This window comes from Myxocyprinus asiaticus, chromosome 1 (genome assembly GCF_019703515.2).
Source record: "Myxocyprinus asiaticus isolate MX2 ecotype Aquarium Trade chromosome 1, UBuf_Myxa_2, whole genome shotgun sequence".
Lineage (NCBI taxonomy): Eukaryota > Metazoa > Chordata > Actinopteri > Cypriniformes > Catostomidae > Myxocyprinus > Myxocyprinus asiaticus.
The window spans coordinates 66688498-66711851 of record NC_059344.1 but is presented as its reverse complement, the minus strand read 5'-3'; the positions used below and the strand labels follow the sequence as shown (position 1 = coordinate 66711851).

The 23354-nt window shown below is 42.1% G+C and overlaps 1 protein-coding gene across 1 annotated transcript in view; it reads right to left on the bottom strand.

Annotated features, from left to right (window-relative positions):
- The window catches only part of LOC127440295 (sialoadhesin-like), a 39609-nt gene that overhangs the window by 6520 nt on the left and 9735 nt on the right, over positions 1–23354 (bottom strand). The gene's annotated exons all lie outside the window — the stretch shown is intronic.

The following is a 23354-nucleotide window of genomic DNA, read 5'->3' as shown; positions in this document are numbered from 1 at the left end:
CATTAAAAAACAAAAACAGCTGACCAGTGTACTGTACAGTTATAAAATAAGTATATGATATGAATAATAAAAATAAAACAGCTCCAGGATAGACTTACATAGTATATACACCATCTCAACTCTCGGTTTGTCTAAATGCCTGGAGAAACGATATGTTTTAAACTGAGATTTAAAATAAGATAAATTTGAAGCTGTTCTAATGTGCAGGAGTAAACTGGTAAACTGGAAAAGTCAAAATCCTTTGATAAGTGGATCTATGGGGCTTGTGTAAGTGCAAAAGAAGAGAGAAGTAGAATGGCGATAACCAATTTAATGATTTCAATACAAACAGTCAAAGTTTGAAATCAATACTATGGTGGACTGGCAGCCAACAAAGAGAGGGTTATATTGGGGAAATGGGATCTTGCTTGTGTGTACCCGCTATGAGCCAACCAGCAGAATTCAGGACAATTTGCAGATGAGACGGCTGACTCTTACTGTATGTAGAGGGAATTACAATAGTACAGTCATGAGGAAACAAAGGCACTGCCCTGTTTTAATAAGCCTTTTTTGGAGTGGTAGAATGGTTAGAGTGGTATTCTCATTTTCCTTTCCTTTCCTTTCCATGACCCCACATCATAGTAAACAGTCCAAACAAATTCTATTTAAACAAAACATCAATGGATAATGAATGCATATTTTTTTTTAGCGGCGTAAAGTTAATTTGAAGTTCAGTATTCGTTGAATATTCACCTATGGTGCGTAAGAGACCACCTGAAAAGTCCACATACTGAGATAAAACTTGTCCAAGTGTTCAATTCAAATGACTTGCATATTTTATCTTAACAAACACTCTCATTAATTTACACATGATGCATTACAAGGTTGTAATTTTTATGTATAACTTGAGACTTTTGAGATGGTCCCTTACATCCTGGAAGCAATCATAGCACACTGGGGCATTTTCAGTCACAATTCGCCAGCTACAACAAGCGTTGACTGTTTCAAGTACAGTGTTTTATTATGCCCGTCTGATATAGTTATATATATTTTTAATTAATTGTGCTAAAGATATCTTTTTATAAGATGGTGTAAAAGTGTAAATTAAGTTTACTTTAATAGTGCGATATTCCAGGTTATTATAATTTATTATCATGTTTGTCTGGTTTTTATTTCTGAAACAACATGCAGTTTACAGAATGATGTTACACACACACACACACACACACATATATATAGTGCATTCAGAAAGTTTTCAGACACCTTAATTTTTTTCACATTTTGTTATGTTATAGCCTTATGCTAAAATGTTTATTTTATGCTAAAATGTTCAATTATTATTTTTTTCACATCAGTCTATACTCCATATCCCATAATTACAAAGCAAAAAACAGATTTTTGATACATTTAAAAAAAGAAAAAAAGAAAGAAAAAAAAACTGAAATATCAAATTGACATAAGTATTCAGACCCTTTGATTTTACACTTGAAATTTAGCTCAGGTTCATCCCATTTTTCTGGATCATCTTTGAGATGTTTCTTCACTTTGATTGGAGTCCACCTGTGGCAAATTCAATTGATTGGACATGATTTGGAAAGGCACACACTTGTCTAATGGCACTTTTCCACTGCACGTTATGGTTTGACTCGACTCGACTCTGCTCACTTTACTTTTCTGAGCTTGCTTTTCCACTGCAGTTTAGTGCCGCCTCAACGTGGGTGGGATTATAGGCTGATCGTCATAGCTGTGCCGCCTCTACTGCTGTGACATCATCTTAAACGCGACACAAACATTACTGACCATAAACAATAACACGACCGCTAGCTGTTAGCTACTAGCTCATTGTGCTGCATAAAGCAGTTGTTGCATGGTGATTTTACACAAGTGTAACAGTTAAATTGGCCTGGTTATTTTAGAAGCAAGCTTTCCAGTAGCTGGTCAACTAAATAAAGTAGTCAACCACTTCCACTTTCTTCTGTTTGAACCACTCTGGCTGTTGTGGTCCTTGATGGTTCTGTAGTCACTTTTAAGTTTTTGTAACTTTTCCCTACACTCTTGGTAGGTCCAGTGGTAGCCGTGTGCGGCCAACAGCTGAGACACTTCCTGAAAGATTTTTTTTGTTTCGCGTTGTTTCGTTCATCACTAACGAGAGGAACATCTGCACCTCGTTTATTGACCACGGCGTGGTTTTGCGCACAGCCATTACAATTCGAAAGTCGCGTGAACAAATGATATTGCTGTCGCTGTTGCTTACTTTAAAACTAGCAGGTTGATGTCCTGTGTCACAAATCCAGTGACGCTGGTAGTGACAATTCTCTCTGACCAATCAGTGATCTGCAGGTCAACAAATCAGTTTTGACATCACATTTAGTATCGGCTCGGCTCGCTTGAAACCTCGACCGAGGTGGTACTAAAAAAAGTATGAGGTACCAGGTACTATCCACAGTGGAAAACCCCCAAAAAGCGAGCAGAGTCGAGTCGAGTCGAGCTGTACCGTGCAGTGGAAAAGCCCCATATATAAGGTCTCACAGCTGAAAATGCATATCGGAGCAAAAACCAAGCCATGAGGACAAAGGAACTGTCTGCAGAGCTCAGAGACAGGATTGTTTCAAGGCACAGATCTGGGGAAGGCTACAGAAACATTTTGTCTGCATTGAAGGTTCCCAAGAGCACAATGGCCTCCATATTACTTAAACGGAAGAACTTTGGAACAACCGGGACTCTTCCTAGAGCTGGCCGCCTGGCCAAACTGAGCAATCGGGGAAGAAGGGCCTTGGTAAGAGAGGTGACCAAAAACTGATGGTCACTCTGGTTGAGCTCCAGATATCAAGTGTGGAAATGGGAGAAACTTGCAGAAGCACTGCAACACTCCACTGACCTGGGCTTTATGGAAGAGTGGCCAGACCGAAGCTTCTATTTAGTGCAAGACACATGAAAGCCCGCACCTAAAGGACTCTCAGACTGTGAAAAATAAGATTCTCTGATCTGATAAAACAAAGATTGAACTGTTTGGCCTCAACTCTAAGCATCATGTCTGGAGGAAACCAGGCACCACTCATCACCTGCGTAATACCATCCCAACGGTGAAGCATGGTGGTGGGGGTGTTTTTCAGTGGCAGGGACTAGGGGACTGGTCAGAGTTGAAAAATATCTGAATGCAGCAAAATACAGAGATATCCTTAATGAAAACTTGGTCCAGAGCACTCAGGACCTCAGACAGGGCCGACAGTTCACCTTCCAACAAGACAATGACCCTAAACACACAGCCAAGACAACACAAGAGTGGCTTAGGGACAACTCTGTGAATGTCCTTGAGTGGCCCAGCCAGAGCCCGAACTTGAACCCAATCGAACATCTCTGGAGAAATCTGAAAATGGCTGTCCACTGATGGTCCCCATCCAACCTGACAGAGCTTGAGAGGATCTGCAGAGAAGAATGGCAGAAAATCCCCAAATGGAGTACAGAGTGTAGATTGATGTGAAAAGAATAAAATAATTTAAAGCATTTTAGCATAAGTCTGCAACAACAAAATGTGATTTGTTTTTCTTTTTTTTTTCTTTTTTTTTTTTTAAATGAAGGGGTCTGAATACTTTCTGACTGCACTATATATGCCAAATGTTCACCATCATTCATTTTGTTTTGCACTGTATAATGCAGCTGATTTCATTGATAGGTCTAGACTTTTTAGTTTATGGGGCTAGCTGACAGAAAATACTTTTGGGAAGTAGGCATGTCCTGTGGTATGGCATGCCACCCTCCATCTAAATCTTTTTAAACAGCAATTTCTAATTATGTATAATTATTCTGCATTCAGTTTTTTTTTTTTTTTTTTAACCACATAGTAATTAAGTTACTACATACATTCTGTATGTTTAAAATGTTCTTTTAAAAACTGTAGGACCATTTAAAATGAACTAGTGAATTTCAAAATTAAATTAAAACGGGGCAGTGGTGGCTCCACTGTTAAGGCTCTGGGTTACTGATCAGAAGATTGGGGGGTTCAAGCCCCAGCACTACCAAGATGTCACTGTTGGGCCCTTGAGCAAGGCCCTTGACCCTATCTGCTCCAGGGGCACTGTATCATGGCTGACCCTGCACTCTGACCCCAGCTTAGCTGGGATATGTGAAAAAAAGAATTTCACTGTATATGTGCAAATGTATAATGTGTGATAAATAAATAAAATAAAAAATAAAAATTAATTAAAAATGGCAACAAGCATGGCAACATGGCTTAAAGTTTGTGGGTAAAACCAGAATTTTAGGTTGTATTGACTCACTGAAACAATTGTCATGAGCCTTTTTGTTCATATAATTTTGGTTAGCGAATATTAAAATAGCAAATGTTGTTATATATGTGTATTGGGGACATTTAAGGTATAATGCAGCTGCCCCCCTACAAGCACACCCGGTCCAACCCTGCACACGTTCAAAAAACATTTTCACTGACTGTGAATAGTGAGACAGTCCATAAACACTCTCACCCACAGCTGAATGTATTTTCTAAGACACACATTAAAAATATAGAATATAATAAAATACTCACAGAGTATGAGCAGCAGTGCTTTGGACTCCATACTGTCACATTAATAGACATTAACATTGACGTGTCTAAACCAAAAAAACCCTTCCTGTTCAAACAGTCATTTCACACTTCAAACAAAGACACAGAGAGAAAACAAACTCTTGCGAAACAAAAAGATAGAAAAAGACAAGTTAAGACTAACTTATATTTTTGTGCATTCAAGCTCCCCTAAAGCACAGCTAAACCATGACTGTGAGAAGTTGTGCAAAATTCAGGCCTTCCTGAACACAGACAGAGATTTCTAAGATTTGAAACTCAATGACAATAAATTGCCTATGTTGATTTTAATCTTCTAGAGGTTGGATTGAGAACTTGATAATAAAAGGTTGTTTCTGTTGTCTGTTGTGTTTTTTGCACACTGGTTGAAACCACAAATGAGAAACAGAGCAGAAGTCAAACCAAACCTATTAGCTCAACTCTATAATCAGGCCCATTGCACTGAAGATGCTCAGTTATCATGAAATTAATTGGAACAAGATTTAAACAAAATCAGAGTGACAATCCAATCAAACTTTAATCACAGTATAATCACGGCAGTTGTCAATCACGAGGCGATGGGTGGGACAAACATTTAGAATCCCCTGATTGGCCCTTACATTTCCAACAAAGCTTCAAATGCCCAATGAAATTATTTAAGGGGTTGGCCCATGAAGAGTCTTTTGCCCCCTTCTAAATTAGCATAGATGACCCGTGTACTTTTGTTTGCCTGTTATAGGTGTTGCACTTGTTGTGATGATTTTGATTCATCTCAGTGACTCAAGTCTTTTCAATCTGTTCACCAAAAGGATTTGTTGAGATTCGTTGTTGTTCTGTAAATTACGCCTTTGTGCCAGTAGATGGCGCCATCTTTAAGTTTTTGAATGAGTACCAAACTGAACCAAAAACACATAGTCAATCACGAACAAGTCTTATTATTTTCTATTCAAATTAGCGTATGTACAAACATACTAAGAGACATCAGCACTGCAGAGTGTTTAAGCATCATCATTTCTTTGTTATTGTTTACATACTTGAAATGGTCAGTAGGAACTCTTTACTCTTGTTCTATTCTCTAAAGGTTCATTTGATAAGGCACCATAGTACTATCTACAGGAAAGACCCACTACACATCACAGGTGTTTACCTGCAGTGGTGCACAATAGCGTGGATACAGGCAGATTACAAGTAGACATTTTTTTAATTTTAGAAATGTAATCAAGATTTCTGTTGGTTTCACAAATTGCTTTATATATATATATATATATTCAGATACATCTGGAATGCAAGTCAAATTCAAATCAGTTATGGTGTTGTAAAACTTCAGGAAAGAAAATTGGTCAAAAAATGGGCAGATGTACTAACTATGGACACAATTGCAACATCGTGCATCAAACGTTTCCCTCCCAAAGTTTCTTCATTTTATTTCAATGTAAAGTATGATACTGTTCACTTTTATTACATTTAGGGCAAGGCAGAGATTTCTTAATCATTGTGGATATGTGATGAATTGGCAGCATGTTATGATTTACAAAATAAAGAAAAAGGTGTAACAATAGAGTGTAGCCTAGTGTTGTTTAAACATGATCCTGGATACAACAATGGCTCAAACAATGGTGTGAGTTTGGGGCAGGACAATCGGTTTGTGTGGTTGGCAGGTCATTATTCTTGCTATTATTTATTAATTAATAAATTTTTATATTTTTAGGGTGATAATGGCACTTCACCTCTTAAGACAAGATTACAGACTGGACAAATTTGTCAGGAAAGATATCAGGGCTTTTATTATTATTATTTTTTTTTTTCCTCCCTTTGCCTGATTTAAAGTCACAACATAATTGTCACACCCTGAGGTTAGATGCCTTGTTCACAGCAAAAGCACAATGGTCATAGCTCCTGGATCAAACATAGCTACATTAATAATTTTCTTTATTTATCACACATTATACATTTGCACATATACAGTGAAATTCTTCTTTTTCACATATCCCAGCTAGGCTGGGGTCAGAGTGCAAGGTCAGCCATGATACGGCGCCCCTGGAACAGATCGGGTCAAGGGCCTTGCTCAAGGGCCCAACAGTGGCATCTTGGCAGTGCTGGGGCTTGAACCCCCGACCTTCTGGTCAGTAACCCAGAGCCTTAACCGCTGAGCTACCACTGCCAGATACGTAGAGCAATATAGAAATATCATTCAGCATTATACAGGTTGTCATAAAAAAAAAAACAATAAAAAAAAAAAAAAACAATCCTAGTCATTTGTACTTACGTATATGTATGTGTTTGTGTGGGTACAGTTATTAAGACATTTCATATTTGACCACCAAACATGGAAATTGCCCATATTTCTATAATACAGGCTTTTTTTTTACACTATCACTTAAAACTCCTACTTCATTTGCAATGTGTCTAAAAACTCTTCATAACTGAATAAAATAAATATAAGTTTGCTCTGATTGGTCAACTGGCCCAGTCTGTTGTGACTGGTCAGCTGCTTAGAGAGTGTGTCGGAAATGTACCATAACCAAGTTTCAGCTCCCAGGCATTAGCTGGGCATTATGCAAATGTGTTACATAGTGACCTAGCTATGTCACGGAAGTAATGGCTGGACTGCAAACCAGGCATTTCAAGCAGTTCAGGAGTAGTGTTTGAGAGTAACTCCTTTTGGCGTGAACTTTGTGCTTTGTAAGTTTGCAGACCTTTTACATGCACAAACAGCTACATGTATATTACACACTAAAGGAAAGGTAAAATCCCCAAAAGCATAATAGGGCTTCTTTAATATTTAGTCCTTTCAGATGGAAAACATTTCTACATATAAATGATGCGATCCAAAGTGCATTTGAACAGCGGTGAAACACTTTCTTATGATGTGTTACATTCATACGAGCAGACAGAGAAGTAAGTTTGAAGCAAGTTTGGAGAAGAAATAGAAATAAACCTTGTGTAAATTGTCAGCTTTACGCTAAGATAAAATGCTATTTCTAGCCATTTTACATGCACGTTATCAGGCACGATCACATTTTTTTATCAAGAAAATTCACATTGGATCATAATTTATTTTTTCTAGTAAGAAATTTGATATAAGGGCAAAAATCTTATTCTTGATAATAATTTTTTTTTATTGTTTTCCTGTAAAAATATCTAAAAATCCTTAAAACAAGATCAATTTGATTGATTTGAAACAACACTGCATAAGATATTTCAGTTTTTCAGAGAATGTATTTTTAACATGTGTATTTTGTCTTACTGTACTGGCAGAGTTTTTATAGTCAAAACAAGTGAAAAAATCTACCAGTGCTGAAGAAGTAATCCAAAGTATTTAGATTACATTACTGACCTTGAGTAATCTAACGGAATACGTTACAAATTACATTTTACAACATGTATTCTGTAATCTGTAGTGGAATACATTTTAAAAGTAACCCTCCCAACCCTGTATATATATATATATATTTACAGTACTGTGCAAAAGTTTTAGGCAGTTGTGAAAAATGTTGCATAGTGAGAATGTCTTCAAAAATAATGACATAAATAGTATGTAAACATAAAAAAGCTAAATCAATATTCGGTGTGACCACCTTTGCCTTTAAAACAGCACCAATTCTCCTGCGTACACCTGGATACAGTTTTTCTAGGTTGTTGGCAGATAGGATGTTCCAAGCATCTTGGAGAATTCACCACAGTTCTTCTATCTATTTAATCTGTCTCAATTGCTTCTGTCTCTTTATGTAATCTCAGACTGACATGATGTTCAGTGGGGGGCTCTGTGGGGGCCATGACATCTGTTGCAGGGCTCCCTGTTCTTCTATCTATTTAGGTTGTCTCAATTGCTTCTGTCTCTTTATGTAATCTCAGACTGACATGATGTTCAGTGGGAGGCTTTGTGGGGGCAATGACACCTGTTGCAGGGCTCCCTGTTCTTCTATTCTAATCTTTTCTATTTACAAAAGTAATGTTTGGGAGTCTAACATTTATATTTCCTATTGACACACTAAAGCTGAAGATTTAAATAACCATCTTAAGACAAATGCTTTTGTGAAACATCTTATGTGCCTGAGGGGCCGTTTACATGACAATGTTTTCAACTACAAACGGAAAACTTTTTATGCATTTTGGCTGTTTGTTTACACGACAATGACATTTTGGGGCCTGAAAATGCAAAATGGGTTTCAAAGTGCAAGTTTTTAAAAATGATGCCGTTATCGTCTCCGTGTAAACATGCAAATACACAAATTTGTGAAAAAGATGACGTCACGCACACGCTTATCATGTGTTCAGTCTATAGGCATGCGCGCAAGTACATCAAAACAACGCGCGAGACATTCAAAACTACAATGGCGGAATACAGCACTGTGTTTGTGCTGCTCAAGATTTTGTCCAGACAAAATTGCTCGATGCTTTCACCATCTTCGTTGTTTGTACGAATGGTTCAGATACTCCACCATTGGGTTGATTGTGTTCTGGTAATCGTTGATGATCTCCTGGATGCTTTGACGCAGGTTTTTCTGCTTTACCATGTTAGTGATGTTAGAGGCTGCACCTGTTGCTCCACCAGCTACTGCAATGCCAACACCCATACCTGTGACAGCTAATGAAACACCGAGAGTGAAAGGAGCTAAAATCAGACCCACTATGGATGTGATTCCTCCAGCTGCTCCCATTACTGCCCCTGTCAGACTGCCCACTGTAGTTGCCTTATGCATGTACTCAAGGCTGTCTGTGATCTTATTCAGCTCCTCAATTTGACCAGTGAGACTTTGATGCTTTTCCTCAAATTCTGAATTCAGTTCCTCGATGCTCATCTTCAGGACATCATGAAGGGCTTGAAGTGTCCTGAAATCATTTTTAGAAAAATATTGCAATGACTGAGAAACTACTACTATGAACTTTATATTATCTTTTGTATCTAATGTAAGCTATCGATGTGCAAATATTTTCAACATCACCTAGGCGGTGAGTTGTCTGAATAACTAGTTGCCTCGTTAGTCTTAAAATGATATTCTGGGTTCAATATAAGTTAAGCTCAATCGACACTACTTGTTACATAATGTTGATTAACAGATGTATTTTTCGGCACATCCCTCATTTATTTAAAAATTGCTGTTTCAGTAAAGCACTAACAATGGAAGTAATTGGGGCCAGTCCATAGAAATCAAAATACAGACACACTGTTTCAAAAGTATAGCTAAACATTTTATGTATTAACGTGACTCTAGTGTGATAAAATATCTGTTCTACATATCTATTAGTGTAAAATCACATAGGTTTTGCTGGCGTGTTGCACCGTCAATACAACAAAGTTGTAATAGTGAATATGACTTTAACTGATAAGGTTGGAAAGCAATTTTTAAGCACACTTAAATCATTTTAAGATGTATAATGTTTATGTCTTGTGGCTATACTTTTTGAAACTGTGTATTTTAATGTTATGTACTGGCCAAATTCACTTCAATTGCAAATGCCTTGCTGTAACCGATATATTATTTTTACAGATTAATCGGTGTCGATAACCGATAGTTCTAAAAAGTTGCCAATAATTGTGTGTGTGTGTTTATTATTATTATTATCATTCCTCTGTGGCCAACACTGGAGGATTTTACAGTTAGAAAGGCTTGGTTGTACAGTATAACAGTGGCCTCTAGAGGTGAAATATACAAAAAATAATTGATCCATCTAAATTTTTCATCATTGACAATATTCATCCATATTTGTATCCTCAATTCATTGCATGTTTTGTTATTTTGATTAGTTAATCAAGTGTTCTAAATTGAAATGAGGGCACACAAAGAAAATGCGACAGTATGGACATGTGCTCTGTCCGCACATACATCATGTCTCCAGCTTCATATCTTGTAAATAATAATAAACCTTATTCCTCATTAAACCTCATATGATGAAATATGTACACTGGTGGCAAAAAGTTTGGAATAATGTACAGATTTTGCTCTTATGGAAAGAAAAATAACTGCTTAAACTACTTCAAAGAGTTCAGGCCAGTCAATTTCTTCCACGCCAGACACAGTAAACCATTTCTTTATCGATATCACTTTGTTCACTGGGGCATTGTCATGCTGGAACAGAAAAGGGCTATCCCCAAACAGTTGCCACAAATTTGGAAGAACACAAACTCAAGCCATTACATAATGAAAAGTTAAGATTTTTCTTTACTGGATTTAATGAAGTAACCAAATTCGTTAATTAGAAGGGGGTGTCCACAAACTTTTGGCCATATAGTGTAAATGTAGCTACTGTTCTGTTGAGTTTACATCAGTATTTTTATGTAGCATGACAGTGAAGGAGAATATCAATGGTTCGACCCGCTGAACGAATATGTCCCTTCACTGAACCAGTAGTCGTCTTTGAGTCTGAACGAGATGAGATGTTATTCATGAACGAACTGAACATACTGGTAAACTCGTTTACGAACGAAATGAATGACTCAGTCATCTCACTAGTTTGTTGTTGGACGATTAATGGAACATCATGTCCCCGTGTAGGATGTGTATCTTTAGGCTATATGACTTCTGTCTGCATGTTTTCCATCTGTCATCTTAGGTGAGTCATTGAAATGCTCACAAACAGCTGATTTAAGTCGCTTTTTCAGTGAATACAAGTCTAGTAGATCGAATTCCTCTGTTATGTTTTGGAGTTTGTGTGTAAGCCCCAGTATCACATGAATTGAATGTTCATATTCAGTTCGCGACACCTGGCCAAGCACCATGTGGCCACTGTTCGTAACCATAATAACCACTGCTCTAACCACCCAGGCACAAGCAAAAGATATAGGCTTACATGGCAAAATACTCTATGTTATATTACTGTATATATTATATACTGTACATAATATTTTTGCCACGTGTAAATAAAACATGTCATGGTTTTTAATGATAGATTCTAAATTCTTGCAGTTAAATTAACCATGACAGTTTTTTTCACTGTCACACACACACACACACACACACACACACACACACTTTAGCCAATTATAATTAAACAGAGAGACTTGCACACATAACATTATGCATCCAGATCAGCGTTCGAATAATTGCAGTGTGTGTTTTGGGAAGACAAAAACACACACTGTGTGAGGGCTAGTCAGAAACTTTGCTAGCATTTTTTTCCTTCACAAACAGAAATCAGAGAAACTTTTTTTTTGAAGAGGCGACAGATGCTATTTACACTAAGTGCAAAAAGTGATAGATGCAATTTACATAATGTGCAAATTGCGACAGATGTTATTTACACTAAGTGCAAATGGTGGCAGATAATTTGACACCCATGTTTTAATGCTACCATACAGCATAGTGGCATCACTGCAGCATTTTGTTGTGTTTAGAGTTCCTATGACATCCTACACCAGGGATGGGCAACTGGCAGCCTGCTGGACAAGACTGAGGATTGATTTTATTTGACTGAAGAAAGGGATTATGTAAAGATTGCATTCAGGCTATAATATTATTACAACTATCCACCAGAAGAGGTCGCTTGTTCTTAGCAGACCTGCTGATCACTGTAGGATTCAAGCATGCAACATCTAACACTTGTTCATCATTTGTAAGGTATATTGTGCACAATTTTACCTCAGCTAGTCAGCGAGCTAGTGCGCACTAACATTAATGTACACAGGGGAAACCCATGCCTTTTGTTTGCCTGGATACAAAATCGGTCATTAAATATCAGTTTGATTCGCCATTTCAACACCACTGATCAGAGAGACATACAGGAGAGATATACGTATACACCAGTGCTGCTCTCCTCACAGATGTAAGGGTAAAATATACCGGCATCAAAACTTTACAAAACCCGTGACAGCGCAAGGATCAACAAAGACATCTTTTTCTGTTTCGCTCATGCTTGCATAAAACAAAATCTGTTGTCAGAGGGAGAAACTTATGATTTTCTGTTTCACTATTGAGATGCCTGTATGATTGTTAAATAATCTTGCGAATAGTGGGAATGTTTTTCTGATGCACAGGACTGTTCGCCCTGCGAGTGTTGCAGAGCTGGTGTGGTGCTGAAATTGTCAGGAACATCAGAAAGAACCAAGGATGTGGTGAAAAAATGAGTTCAGTTTATTGACAAGCACACAGGGCAAAACAGAATAAATCCAAACGAAGATGGCGAGAGGAGAAACAAACAGTCAATAGGAGGGTAATGATGCAGATCAATGTGGACAGGAGTGAAGGCAGCTAGAACCAGGTAAGTAATCCACAGGTAAACAGTTCAGATAATAATCCACAAGGTAAAATCCACTAGGCAGAGGTCCACACACCGGTATCTGCGGTGGGAACACACTGGGCAGAGAAAACACAATTAGAATGCCGATCAACGTGGGCAGGAGCAATGGCGGATGGAACCAGGTAAGTAATTCACAGGCAAATACAGTTCAGATAATAATCCACAAATTTTGGTGGTGTTAAACTGTCCTTCTTTCTTGTCCCTGTACTGGTATTTGGCTGCTCTGATAGTTCTGTGGAGAACATAACTGGCTTGTTTATCCTGTAGCGTTGAATCTGATTGGTCCGACCAGCACTGGATCGTTCTGAGGGTGGGTGCTTCCTGTTTCAGTTTCTGCCTGTAAGCAGGCAGAAGCAGAATTGAAGAGTGGTCCGATTTGCCAAATGGTGGGCGGGGGAGGGATTTGTAGCCATCCTGGAAGGGAGAGTAGCAATGGTCCAAAACCCGGTCCCTCTTGTGTTGAAACTGATGCGTTGGTGGTATTTTGGTGCGACTGATTTGAAATTGGCTTTGTTAAAGTCCCCGGTCACAATGAACACGGCCTCAGGGTGCGCAGTTTCCTGCTCACTTACACTCCCATACAGTTCCTTGAGTGCCCGGTCTGTGTCGGCTTGTGGTGGGATGTACACAGCTGTGATAATGACCGCTGTGAATTCCCTCGGTAGTCAGAATGGTCGACACAGAAGCATAAGAAATTCCAGATCAGGAAAGCAGAAAGACTTGACAGAATGTACATTCCTGTGATCACACCAGGATTTGTTGATCATAAAACATACACCACCACCTCTGCTTTTACCTGAGAGGTCTTTCGCTCTGTCCGCTCGGTGCACGGAGGACCCCGCGGGTTCGAAGGCTGAATCTGGAATCTCAGCAGACATCCAAGTTTCCATAAGGCAGATAATGCAGCAGTCCCTTGTCTCTCGTTGGAAAGAGATCCGTGCTCTCAGCTCGCAGAGCTTGTTTTCTAGAGACTGAACGTTTGCCATAGAATACTGGGTAGCGGGGGTTGATTTGCACGACGTTTTACTCTGATGAGAACGCCGGCTCTCCTTCCCCTTTTCCTTCTGCGTTTCCACGGCCGGGCTGCCCAGACAAAGGGCTCCACTGCCGTGTTTGTAAACAGCGGGTCGGCATTGAGGAATATGATGTCCGGTTTATGGTGTGCAATTGCAGAACCAATGTCCAAAATTGTTTGTCTGTCATAGGCAATAAGGCAGACAACATCCAAGACAAAAAACATAAGAACTGTAAACAAAACAAACAAAAAACTGCAATGTTGTGTCGGAGCTCGCAACGCAGCAACCATACACGGCGCCATCTTGTGTGGTGATATTATTCTCACCACAATTATACAGAATGGTTATCTGAGTTACCGTAGACTTTGTCAGTTCAAACCAGTCTGGCCATTCTCTGTTGACCTCTCTCATCAACAAGGCATTTCCATCCACAGAACGTCCGCTCACTAGATGTTTTTTTTGTTTTTGGCACCATTCGGAGTAAATTCTAGAGACTGTTGTGTGTGAAAATCCCAGGAGATCAGCAGTTACAGAAATACTCAAACCAGCCCATCTGGCACCAACAATCATCCATGCGATTATCTAATCAGCTAATCATGTGGCAGCAGTACAGTGCATAAAATCAAGCATATATGTGTCAGGAGCTTCAGTTAATGTTCACATCAACCATCAGAATGGGGAAAAAATTTGATCTCAGTGATTTGGACCATGGCATGATTGTTGGTGGGCTGGTTTGTGCTAGATGGGCTAGTGACATTTTTTAATTGCTAACGGAGGATTGGACGCATCATTTGTTTTGAACCAGCAATGGCAGATTCTGATCCGTCACATAAAAAAGTAGTTCCATGCACAAATGCATTTTTTTGTGACTGAACTCAGTTTTTCCTACTTTTTTTTTTTACATGTATTTATTTTTTTTTATTTACTTGTTCATTGAACTGTCACACACACAATTATGCGATATGGCCCTAAATCAGCACTGCTGTGATTCGGCCGCAGGCACAAGGCCACAGGCCGAGTGCCGTAGGTGCTGATGTAGGGCCATATCGCACTCTTACTCTTGTGTGATATTGCTTATATATATATATATATATATATATATATATATATATATATATATATACATATATATATTGACTTGTCCCAGGTTATTCACTGCTAGATTTAGCGTTGGTTGTCTAGTGTGTGTAAAACTATCGTGGTTTTTAGTGTCTATAAACAGTGCTTCACTTGTTTTATAGTATTATTTATTGCTAAAGTGCAGCATAATTTATTTGCGGTGTTAGTTTCGGTTGACCACGTGACTAGCTTTGTTGTGTTAAATAGCATTAAGTCGTGTCCTGCTTTTTTCATTGAACGGCTCGTTATCGCCGTGTATATATTTGACTTGAATGCTGACGCGGAACCGGCAGCGGAAGTGGTAGCCCTCGTGTAAAGCCCTCCTCGTATGAAGACCTACTTGGGTAAAGACCAGCGAGTCTACCTGTGCGAGTTCACCGTGCAAGGACACCGACAAGGCTTCACTCACCATAGCACTTAAGTATCTGATTATTGTATCTCTTGTCTTATTTTCCTTCTATATACTAACATGTCTACTTCACGAATAACACATGCCTTCATGCACATCCCTGTTATCTGTTTCAGACCGTTTACACGATATTGATGCAAGACCAAACACAACCCACACAACCTATGGCCACTTTGCACTTCAGCACCTGCTCTGCTCTCTTTCTCAGTGGGACTCTGGAACTGCCAGTCAGCTGTGAACAAAGCTGACTTCATTCCAGCCTTTGCCATGCAGTCCACCCTCAGCATCCTGGCACTGACAGAAACATGGATACATCAAGAGGATACAGCAACACCTGCTGCTCTCTCCAACAACTTATCCTTCTCTCACACCTCTCGACACACCGATAGGGGTGGGGGAACAGGTTTGCTCATTCATAACAACTGGACTTTTTCACCACACTCTTCACTATGTAACAATACTAGTTTTGAATTCCATGCTATTACTACAATGCAACCCACATAAATAAATGTTGTTGTCATCTATCGCCCTCCGGGTCAGCTGACAAACTTTCTTGAGGAGTTGGATGTCCTGCTGTCCTCCTTGCTGGAGGATGGTAGGCCACTTGTGGTTATTGGTGATTTCAATATACACCAAGACAAGCCCCAGGCCACTGAACTGAATACTCTCCTGGCCTCATCTGACTTGGAAAAACTACACACCACAGCAACTCACAGATCGGGCAACCAGCTGGACCTCATTTTTACACGTAACTGTACCAACTCAAATATTCTTGTTACTCCTTTACATGTCTATGATCACTACTTTGTTCAATTCAACATGACCCTCCCATCTACATTAAAACAGTCTCCACCTTTGGTTTCCTTTCGCCATAACCTCCGTTCTCTTTCACCCTCATACCTTTCCACTGCTGTCTCTACCTCTCTTCCCACACTAAATGTATTTACCACGCTTGATGTAAACACTGCCACAGACACACTAAGCTCTACTTTAACAACCTGTCTAGACAACACCTATCTCCTCTAGGCCAGCACGTGCTACACCACCCAGCCCCTGGCTGTCTGACGTCCTTCGTGAACATCGGACTGACCTTAGGGCAGCTGAGAGGAGATGGCGGAAATCTAAAGATCCAGCAGATCTAGGTAAATATTAGTCTCTGCTTGCAACTTTTTCAGATAACCTTAAATCTGCAAAAACCTCCTATTACCAGAACAAGATCAACAGCACCACAGACACTCGCAGCTTGTTTAGAACATTCAACACACTTCTCTGCCCTCCCCCTCCACACACAAGACACATCACTGACAGCAGATATCTTCGCCACATTTTTTACTAATAAGGTTACAACCATCAGCGATACATTCTCAGCACCACACCCTGTCAAACACCTGTCTCCTGTATGCAACTCTTCTGTCTCTATGTTCTCTCCTCTGACTGACACTGAGGTCTCTAAACTCCTCCTCTCCAACCACCCCACCACCTGTTCCCTTGACCCCATTCCTTCTCACCTTCTCCAGGCCATTTCTCCATCCATCCTACCTGCACTCACACACATAATTAATACATCTCTACTTACAGGCACTTTTCTCACTACATTTAAGCAGGCTCGAGTAACCCCGCTGCTGAAGAAACCCGCACTTAATCCCACACAAATAGAACACTACAGACCAGTCTCTCTCATCCCATTCATGGCAAAAACACTTGAAAGGGCAGTTTTCAATCAAATCGCTGCCTATCTCTCACAGAACAAGCTGCTGGATTACAATCAGTCAGGCTTCAAAAGTGGACACTCCACTTAGACTGCCCTGCTGTCTTTCACTGAGTCACTGAGACGGGCCTGATTCTTCTGGACCTTTCTGCAGCCTTTGACACAGTCAACCATCAGATCTTACTCTCTACCCTCTCCTCGCTGGGCATCACAGGAACTGTGCTTGACTGGTTTAAATCCTATCTTTCAGGTAGGTCCTTCAAGGTAGCCTGGAGAGGTGAGGTATCCAAGCTACATCAGCTACTTACTGGGGTACCTCAGGGATCAGTACTTGGGCCACTTCTCTTCTCTATATACACAACATCACTGGGATCCATCATTCAGGCACATGGTTTCTCTTACCACTGCTACACTGATGACACGCAACTCTACTTGTCTTTCCAGCCCAACGACACCACAGTGACAGCTCGAATTTCTGCCTGCCTGGCAGACATCTCGGCCCGGATGAAGGAGCACCACCTGCAACTCAACTCAACCCAGCCAAGACTGAACTCCTTGTCTTTCCAGCCAACCCTGCTGTTGAACACAACATCACCGTGCAGCTGGGTGCAACTACAGTAACGCCTTCCAAATCGGTCAGAAATCTAGGGGTAACCATCGACAACAGAATAAATTTCACAGACCACATCTCAAAGACCGCAAGATCATGTAGATTTACACTCTACAATATCAGGAAGATAAGACCCTTCCTCTCTGAACATGCCACACAACTGCTTGTCCAGTCACTTGTCATAACTAGACTGGACTACTGTAACACTCTCATTGCAGGCCTCCCTTCATGTGCAATTAGACCCCTGCAAATGATCCAGAATGCAGCAGCACGTCTGGTCTTTAATGAACCAAAGAGAGCATGTTACACCACTCCTTGTCTCTCTCCACTGGCTACTTGTTGATGCACGTATCAAATTCAAGGCTCTGATGCTGGCATACAGAACAGTCACTGGGTCTGCTCCAGCATACCTAAAATCATTTATACAGAGCTACACGCCCACTAGAAGCCTGCGGTTAGCTAAGGAACGTCGCCTTGTTGTACCAACACAAAGAGGCACCAAAACACTTTCCCGGACTTTCAGCTTCATCATACCACGTTGGTGGAACGATTTTCCCAACTCCATCCGTGAAGCTGACTCACTCTCTGTGTTCAAAAAATGACTTTTCCATGAGCACTTAACCTGTCATTAAAAAAAAATAAAAATAAAAATAATAATTTCCTGTTGCACTTTATTCTGTTCTGAATACTATTATGATACAAGTGAAACTTTGTAATACAGCACTTTTCATACCACTGTCTCCTTAAGATGATTCGCTTATGTTTTCCTATTTTGTAAGTCGCTTTGGATAAAAGCGTCTGCCAAATGAATAAATGTAAATGTAAATATAGTAAATCAAACTGCACTTAATGCATGTGTTAAACAACTGCATACACACACACACAAACACACACACACATGCATACATACACATACACTGAAATAGGGGAGACCAGGACAAGATGCCACATGGGGAAGTTGTCACAGGGGCTAGTATATCTAAGCAACTAAGGTGTTGAGTAAAAAGTACACAAATGTGTACTTTTTTTCTTTGTAATTACAGTTAAAATGTGCAATATAGAGTTTTGTATGGTGCCTATGCAGGAGCTGACCTAAAGAAATACCCTGAAAAATATTAACTTACGAACCATCTTGCCTACTCAAATATTTGAAAATGGCTCACGAAAACGTGAAACTTAATGCACAGTTTCACACACCTGCCAGCAACCCCATGGATGCACATATACTGTGTACTTAGAAAATGCTCGAGCATTAATGTCACTTGATGAATGATCAGATACTTGTGAAAAACACGTAGCATGTACATAGCCTATTCTTAAGAAAAACATACTTTCATAGTCTGTGGAGGTAAAAAGTTACCAGCCACTCCCTCTCGTGCATATGCGAAAAATGGATCGACTCACATGTACTTAAATTAGAAAATTACTGTTCAAACGTGAAACTCAATGGATCCGCACATATTTCTGAAATAATCACGCATATATGCAACTCGATGGATGCACACATGCATATGTTAAATACTCAGGATTACGTGTCTCTCCTCTTAATCATTAGCATAGCTACGGGTGTGCCAGGGTGTACAAATACAACCCACAACATCACCTTGCACACCAAAATGAAATGACTACTTGATGCTTAATAATAGTTTGTGGGGCAAGGGCATTTATAGGGTTTGAACATTGGTGGGGTTGTATTGTGAGGCAGGGGATGGGGGTGGGGGGTGTTGTACTTGCTAGTCTTGATTATTGGTGGGTTACCTCCCTCCATCTCCCAGAATCTACGCCCCTGTGTGGGGGTGTACAAATGTATCAATATGATGCTAAAACATCAGTGCATTGATTATGGCTATTTAATAATATTGATGACTATAATAATATCGAATGTGTTACAGAGGCCGTCTTCGATTACATCTCACAAAAGGAGCAAATCGCAAAACAAGCACACACTTAAATTAAGAAATGTGTCCAAGTCTATTACACTTAGATGGTCTACTTACTATTTGTTTGTTAGTTTGCATCAAGTCAGATATGATGATAACCTGCATTTATTGTGGCTCAATAATTAATGTAAAATTACTATTATTGTTTTGCATACTTTTGCTGTCACAAATGAACAAAACTTCCCTGTACTCCCTAAATCCAAAGAATTATGCATGTTTCTTATCCAAAATTAAGTTTCCAGGCCCGTGAATATGAAATCCTGTGTATTTTTGTCAGTGTATGTATAGTACAAAATGTCCCAACATTTACATGTGTCTTCAGTATATTTTGGAAATTATACAAGTTTCATTGATTTCTTAAGTCATTATAAAGCAACACAGGACTGAAAAATAGTTCTTGCACACCCAGTTCCCTATCTGTCACTCACTCGACGTTGGTGTCGATGTAGTGACACTAGGGGTCACACTTGGGAGCCAGGGACACCTCTGGTCTTTGATAAAAGGCCAATTAAAATTGGCGAGTGGTATTTGCATGCCACTCCCCCGGACATACGGGTATAAAAGGAGCTGGTATGCAACTACTCATTCAGATTTTCTCTTTGGAGCCGAACGGTCATGCTCATTGAGCTGAATACTACTGTTCATTCACCTCTGCTGGATCTGACGGCGCATTTCAGCGGCTTCTCCCCCTTCTGCACTGGTGCACTGCAGAGAACGCCCCTGGGCGCATCGGCAGAAAAACTAGAGAGTATATTTTCTGAAAGAGCATTTTTCCCCCCTAAAAGAGTATATATTTCTCTAAAAGAGCGCACACACGGAACGTCTTTTTAAAGACGCGTCTTTTTAAAGATGCTTTTCCAATTGTGTGTTATTCCTGGTTGTGCTCGTTATCTCTCGCCTTCTAACGGTCACGATCACTGTCTTTCGTGTCTGGGCACTGCTCACGCGGAGACAGCGTTCGTGGATGATCATGTTCTCATTGCGAGAATATGTCCATGGCAACGTTGCGGTCGCGGCTCGTCTTCGTAAGAAAGCGAGCCACCCCAGAGGCTCCCGCCTCGGTCCTTTTACCCACGGGTATGAGGCCAGCGCGGCTAGCACTGGGGGCGATTTGGGGACCCCAATGGGACCGCCTCCGCTGGGTATCCCCCCGCGGACCTTCCATTCCCCAGCATGCTCGTCTGCCCCGATCGGGCTTCCGGGTGAGTCCGCCGGCTCGTCTCACGGCGAGTTCGACCTCTTATTCGGAGCCCGCAAAAGTGATGAGCTCTCGAGCACAGCATTAGAGAGTATGCTCCTCCCTTCGGGGTCGATTGCCCAGTCACAGGCTGACGCGGAGATGATGACATGCTTTCCCGGGCAGCCGCGATCGTCGGTTAGAGTGGATTTCACTGCTCTTCCCTGAACCCTCGCGGCTCGGTGACTGGTTCCTTGGCTTGCGGCGCCGCTCAAAGCCACGCCCTGCCCCCGTTCCTTTCTTCCAGGAAGTGCATGAAGAGCTGACAAGGTCGTGGGAGGCACTTTTTTCTGCCCGGTCCCGATCTTCTCAGCTTCCCTGCCCTCACTACCCTCGATGGTGGGGCGGCCAAGGGCTATTCGGCAATCCCCTGGTGGATAAAGGCGCTCACGGTGCACCTATGCCCGCAGAGCACCATCACCTGGCGCGGGTGCCCAAAGCCCCCATCCAAGGCCTGTAGGTTTACATCATCTCTGATGGCCAAGGCCTACGGTGCCGCTGGACAAGCCGCCTCCTCCCTGCACGCCATGGCTCTCCTGCAAGTCCGCCATGGCGCTAAAGGAACTGCATGAGGTTAGTTCCGCCCCGGGATTGATGCAGGAACTGTATCCGGTGTGTACGGCCGTCATCATGACCACCGTCCACCACTCTATTTGGCAGGTTTGGCGCTCCAGTGGCGGTCTCCTGCCCCTGAGCACCCAGCTGTGGCACAAATCTGCCCCCGATGTGACAGTCTCCACGGGTCACGAGGACAAGCCTCTTCCTCCCCCGTCCCAGGCTGTTCCGGGGTGGTCACAAGGAGCCAGGTAAGTGCTTCAATGTCCTTAGACTCAGCACGGCCACAACGTGGTGTGGCACCTCGAGCTCTGCCCCACTGCGAGGCCCCACCTGCCGGTACATCCGATGACGTTCTCCCTTTGGTCCCCCTTGTGCGGAACTTGGACGCATGGCTTGCGCTTTCCAATCCGTCACGAGGGCTGGTCCAGACCGTCCGACTCAGCTGCACGGTTCACTTCGCCGGGCATCCGCCCAGGTTCAGCGGTGTCCACTTCACCTTGGTGAAAGACGAAAACGATGCTACCTTGCACGGAGATCACTACCCTCCTACGGAAGGGCGCGATAGAACCTGTCCCTCCAGCCGAGATGAAGAAGGGGTTTTTCAGCCCCTACTTCATCGTACCGAAAAAAGGCGGTGGGTTGAGGCCAATCTTGGACCTGTGAGTTCTGAACTAGGCTTTACACAGACTCCCATTCAAGATGCTGATGCAAAAACGCATTCTGGCGTACGTCCGGCATCAAGATTGGTTCGCGGTGGTAGACCTGAAGGATGCGTACTTCCATGCCTCGATCCTTCCTCGACACAGACCCTTCCTGCAGTTCGCGTCCTTATGAAGGTCGCAGAGGCTGCCCTTGCCCCGTTAAGGGAGGTGGGCATTCGCGTTCTCAACTATCTCGATGACTGGCTAGTCCTAGCTCACTCTCGAGACATGTTGTGCGCACACAGGGACCTGGTGCTCTCACACCTCAGCCAACTAGGGCTTTGGGTCAACTGGGAAAAGAGCAAGCTCCTCCCGGTTCAGAGCATCTCTTTTCTCAGTTTGGAGTTGGACTCAGTCTCCTTGACGGCACGCCTTACAAACGAGCGTGCCCAGTCGGTGCTGGCCTGTTTGAAGGCGTTCAAACAGAAAACATCGGTTCCACTGAAACTTTTTCAGAGGCTCCTGGGGCATATGGCATCCTCGGCAGTGGCCACCCCGCTCGGGTTGATGCATATGAGGCCGCTTCAGCACTGGCTCCAGACTCGAGTCCCAAGATGGCCATGGCGCCATAGGACACACCGCGTGGCCATCACGTTGGTCTGTCACCGTCTTTTCAGCCCTTGGACCGACCTCTTGTTCCTACGGGCAGGTGTTCCTCTAGAACTGGTCCCCAGGTGCGTCGTGGTCACGACAGACGCCTCCAAAACGGGCTGGGGCACTGTTTGCAACGGGCCTCTGGACAGGTCCACGACTGCATTGGCACGTCAACTGCCTTGAGTTGTTGGCAATTCTGCTCGCCCTGCAGAGGTTTCGGCCGTTGATCCAGGGCAAGTACGTGTTAGTTCAGACAGACAACACAACAACGGTAGCATATGTCAACTGCCAAGGTGGTTTGTGCTCTCATTGTATGTCACAACTCGCCCACCATCTCCTCCTCTGGAGTCAGCACTTCAAGTCGCTGCAAGCCACTCACATCCCGGGCAACCTCAACACTACAGTGGACGCGCTGTCACAACAGGTTACCCTTAGGGGAGAGTGGAGACTCCACCTTCAGGTGGTCCAGCTGATTTGGAGTCGATTCGACAGGCACAGGTGCACCTGTTCGCCTCCCAGTAATCCTCCCCACTGCCCGCTCTGGTATGCCCTGACCGAGGCCCCCCTTGGCATAGACGCGCTGGCACACAGCTGGCCCCCTGGCATTTGCAAATATGCATTTCCCCCAGTGAGCCTGCTTGCACAGACCCTGTGAAAGGTCAGGGAGGATGAGGAGCAGGTCATCCT